The sequence below is a fragment of the Talpa occidentalis genome, unplaced genomic scaffold (assembly GCF_014898055.3).
Source record: "Talpa occidentalis isolate TD23 unplaced genomic scaffold, MPIMG_talOcc4v2.1 talOcc4.11, whole genome shotgun sequence".
NCBI classification, from domain to species: Eukaryota; Metazoa; Chordata; class Mammalia; order Eulipotyphla; family Talpidae; genus Talpa; species Talpa occidentalis.
This window is the reverse complement of record NW_023601104.1, coordinates 72,451,638-72,457,145: the sequence shown is the minus strand read 5'-3', so window position 1 is coordinate 72,457,145 and position 5,508 is coordinate 72,451,638.

Below are 5,508 nucleotides of genomic sequence, written 5' to 3'. Positions count from 1 at the left end.
AGCTCCCGGGAGAAGAGGGGAAGAATCCCTGCTTCCATTGTGACCCGTCTTATGGTTTGGTGAAACCTCCCCTGATTAGCCACCTAGGTGATTTGGGGGGACCGTGGCAGCCAGAGGCAAAGCACAGTGATCTTTAAAGACCCCATCAACGTTGGGTACTTGACAGCCAGGAGGATGCACTATGTTATCAATCTTGTGTTTGTTCTTCTCCCTTGTCCAAAGTGCAAACATTTCCCTCTAGCTGCTGCAGAAGAACATTATGAGAGTATTCAGTCTACTTCTCACACTACTATGGTATGTTGGGAGCCAACATTAGTACAACGCCCTGCACTCAGATGTGTGTTCTTATTTGATTCAATTGCACACAAGCCTTAGCCAGCTGTGTGACTGTAATGCATCATCAGGAAGTAGAGGTGCTGAAGTTCTCGGTCAGGGAAACCCGGGAGTATATTCTTAAGAAGAATTAACAGTTTATCTGATAACTGAAAAAAAGGCAAGTTGCAGAATCGTTTGTAGAATGTGATCTCATTTGTGCAAAAGCAATATGGGTGTGGCTAAATATGTATGTAGATAGCTTTATTTGTGGATTCACACATACACAAATAGATAGACCCAGATGTACACTCATTCAAATGTTTTTATAAGCATACATTCTGTTTTATAATTAACAGTGTTTCTGTTATTTATTTTGTATATGTATAGTCTTTTTCTATTTCATAAAATTTTATGATATAGACATTATAATCAGGTACACCTAAGAAAAAAACTAGTTGGTGTTAGTATTTCTTTTTCCACCCTGAGTTACAGAAAAAGGGTGGTTATTATGTTGTTAAAGGTTCAAGTTATTCTGTACCTGGAAGACAGACCTTAGATGAGCGAAGGAGGGTGGCCCTCATACGAAGGAAAGGACCCCACTCCAATAGTTGTGTCTCCCTGACTCTGTACAAACTCTGTGCTTCCAAGGGCTGGCGTGACAGCTGTGTCATTGAAGGACATTTTCTGTTCTGAGAACAACTCAAACTCAACCAGTTCACATTTGAGTCAGAGACTGTAAGACTCTGCAAACCCTCTCTCTGATCCACTCAAATCACTGTGGGCTTGCACATATAAGGGCTAAACAGAAAATGATGGCAAGTCTTGTGCCAAGTTACAGGGAGATGATCAGGTGTAGTAGGATTAGTAGGGAATTCGAATAAGGCACTTGTGAATTTGAACCTCAGCACTGCTACTACTTACTTGGTGTCTGCAGGCATGAGTTTAAGTTCTCTGGGCTTCAGTTTCCCTCCCAGTTAAATGTGACCAATAATACCTTTATAATGGGATTACTTCATAGCTATATCTCAAATGACAATCTATAAAAAAGATGCTGAACTGTTGGTTGTTAGAGCTAGGCAACACCCCAGGTGACAGACATTGTTAGTATCCCACAATCACTGCTTCAGATTAAATTTCCCCCTTGTGCATACTGTAGGGTCACTCCCAAGCAGGAATAAATTGGGTGTGTTTTATTTGCTGGAAAACAACACTCTTTTGATTCTTCCACAAACAAGTCAACCACTACAGGTTGTGATTCTGCAAATAAGACCTACATTCCTCTAAAATGAAGGATGCTTTGAGAGAACATCAGGGAGAGGAAGGACTCCCATAATGAGCTCCCTCCCTTTTTCTAATGTAAACTTCACTGGAATCCCCCAATCCTATCCCACCTGTACACTTTCAAGATTCAGAATACTATAGAGAAATGCACCCCAAAAATCTGACAGGTCTTGTTAACCTTTATTTATTTTTTTAAATATTTTCACTGCAAGGAGATTCAATTTTTAAGAGGTTGTGCAGTCTCTGATCCTCAGTTTTCTCAGGTGTAAAAGAAAGAACTACAGATTACTAAATAATCTTTTAGTTCTAATATATTCTATCTATAGTCTTCCCTCTCTCCCTCAAGTCTTTTCTCCTCTATTCCCATTGCTCTACCCTTGTTCATGCAACCACCTTCTTTTACCAGGTTGTTGCAACTTTCTCTAGTTTTGCTTCTCCAAACCATGCTCCATGCCCCATGTAGTTTTCAAAATGGTATTTCTAAGATGCACATTTTCCTCAAGTATTTTGATGACTTTCCATTAACTTCCAAATAAATTCCAATTTCTCAGCGCAACCCTCAGAGGTTTGTCTACCTTTCCAGCATCATCTCTTGTCCTATCATTACCCATGCAACTCTGAGCAAACAGAACTTAAGAGTTCCTCTCTCACTTTCATGCTTTGTATGAAATTCCCTTTCAATAATGCTATTCCCTTTCAAGAATATGTCCTTCTCCATTAATGCTCCACATCTGCCTAGCCAACTCTTTCGTCAAAGTTTAGCTTAAGTAGCACCTTCTCCAAAAAGGTGATTAGATACCTCTCCACCGCACCCCAATTGGACCAGATGAAATATCTACCATGGTAGTATCATACAGCACTGGAGTTATTTTCTTAGAAGAGGCTGTATTTCTGCTCTGACAAAGGACTCTTAGTATTCATCACATTGATAGCACAGGTGAAACTCATATAGGGGGCAGGTACAAGGCCCCCTGTTCTCCCTGAATACTGAGGAGAAGCAGGATGCAGCTGGTTGGGATTTAGCTAGGCATACTATGGGGCAATGTTTCAACAAGAAACTCCTTATTACTCTTCCTTTTGATAAGTCTGCTTGAGAGGGGCCTTGCTAAGAGGAATAAGTATTTTGGGGTTCAGATGTTAAACAGATGAACATAGAGTCCACTGCTTAAGGAAGTGCTTGAAATACCCAGCTAAAGGCTTTGAAGTTTCCTGCTCCCATAAGTAGTTGAGTTGGGTCAAGTCATCCCCCTCTCTCCCTTGAAGAAAAGAGGAGCTGGCCTGCTGCCAGGAAATCCCAGCGAAATCCCCTGATAACATTCATTGATCAATTTCAACACATATTCCCCAAACCTACACAAGTACCTAGTACATAAAAGGTTTTCAATAAATAACTACAGCTACCATTCATTGAGTGCCTATAACATGCAATTAATTTGACATGTTTTATCACTAGTTCTTGTAAATATGCAACGTCAGTATTATTAGCTCCATTTTATAGATGAGGAAACTGAAGCTAGGTAGGCTAAGCGTAGTAGTAAATGTTGGAGTTGGAATCTAAACCCACATGCCTATGACTCCAAAGCCAATGCTCTTTTCCCCAAACTAATATATCCTTCCAGTACGAAACTCATTTTCTCTCTCTTTCAGTCTCATTGTATGGGCAGGTATTCAGCACTTATTCTCCTGAAGGCCACACCTTGAGTGCCCTCCTACTGAAATGTGCCCCTCTAATGAGGCCTCCTCCATTGCCAGAAGCTGGACTGGATGTTTTTTTCTTACCTTTATCCAAACTTATCTGTACTCTACCTTCCAAACTTAGTATATATTTGAAAAACAGTGGTTGTCTGCTGTTAGGAAAAGCCCCAAATAATTAAAATTAAAAGTAAGTTGGGAGCAGAAGCAACAAGGAGGCTAAGACCTGGTTCTGTAGTAGGGTCCTTGGGGACAGAGTGACCCCAGGTCAGTCAAGCCTGGCCCTTGTAGCTGGAGAGGTCTCTAGCCTTTGCACTCAGCAAGATGGCCCAGGGAACATCCCAGAACTTGATGACTCTGGCAGAGGAATTTGCTATTTCCCCCAGGGCCTTGAAGCCCTAACAATCACCATCTCCCTTCCCCTCTTCCTCATCAAAAGCATTTATTAAATACCAGAATTATTAAATAAGGTAGGTGAGAAATTGGAGGGTTGAACAGAGCATTTTTAAAAGCCAGAAAAATGACTCAGTGTGTGTAACACCTCATTTGGAGAACAAAGTGGATGTTCTGGATCCAGCCAGGTGCATTGTTAAACCTGTAGGGGAGAGATAGGGAAACAGGACCATTTTTTTCTCTCACTCAGTCACAAATAACTGAGCTCAGAGCTGAACTGACAAACGTCTAGAATAAATCTCCCAGCAAGAGCCAGAGAACTGACAGAATCACAGGAAAGAAAATATATATCTCTTCAAGTCAGTGTTTAGAATATTCTAAGTGGAGAGATGTGTTATTATCAAGTCAACTAGACTATTAGCTCCTTGAGGTAGAAATCGTGCTCTATTTATTTTTTAATTCTGGGATAGAATCCAGTACCTGGCACATAGTGGATACTCAATAAATGTTTACCAGAATAAAATCGAAGGAAGAGCTGATGGGTCTTTTACAACTTTGTAGTCTTCCTAGAGTTCAGCACTAAATGAGGGGGGCCATTGATGAACAAGAAATTGCAAGTTTTAGATTTGCTTTTATATATGGCTTTGAAAGCAGTGACATCATCTCCCTAATTATTCAAGAAGTCAGTCTTTGCTTCCTAAGTCATCTTGGTTTTACCCCTCCGAAGACAAAGCTTTCATTAAACAAATCCGACTGCTAGAAAGAGATAGTTCTGCTGACTTTTCTTCATGCTCATGAAGAATTAAAAGTCCTGAACTTTTTGAGCCTTCAAGGCATTTCTTGTGTTCCTGCCCAGGCACCAGCCACACCCCTGAGATTCTCCAGAGTGCTGGTCTAATTTTTTTTTTTAAATAATAAATTTTATTTTTATATTCCCCATACAATTGCAACCCCCCCATTCTGACCCAATCCCTCCCCTCCCACCCCCCACCTCCAAAAAGTGTCTCTGGTTCATAGTTTTTTGTTGATTTTGATTTTCACTTTCTTATAGTTATTCATTTTCCTGGTCCCTTATTTAAGTTTTCTAAATTCCTGCTATGAGTGAGACTATCCGGTATTTTTCTTTTTCTTTTTGGCTTATTTCGCTGAGCATGATCCCTTCCAGCGCCATCCATGTTGCTGCAAATTGCATGTGTTTATCTTTTTTGAATGCTGAGTAATATTCCATGGTATATATGTACCACACCTTCTTTTTTTTTTTTAAGTGAACTTTAACATCTTTTTTTTTTTAATAATAAATTTTATTTTTATATTCCCCATACAATTGCAAATGCCCCATTCTGACCCCAATCCCTCCCCTCCCGGCTCCCACCCCCCAAAAAGTGTCTCTGGTTCATAGTTTTTTGTTGATTTTGATTTTCACTTTCTTATAGTTATTCATTTTCCTGGTCCCTTATTTAAGTTTTCTAGATTCCTGCTATGAGTGAGACCATCCGGTATTTTTCTTTTTCTTTTTGGCTTATTTCGCTGAGCATGATCCCTTCCAGCGCCATCCATGTTGCTGCAAATTGCATGTGTTTATCTTTTTTGAATGCTGAGTAATATTCCATGGTGTATATGTACCACATCTTCTTGATCCAGTCATCTATTTTTGGGCATTTGGGCTGTTTCCAAAGCTTAGCTATTGTAAATAGTGCTGCTATAAACATAGGGGTGCAGGTTCTCTTTGGAATTAATGTTCTGCACAGCAAAAGAGACAATAACAAAAACAAAGAGAAACCCCACCAACTGGGAGAACATTTTTGCACCCAACACTAATGATAAAGG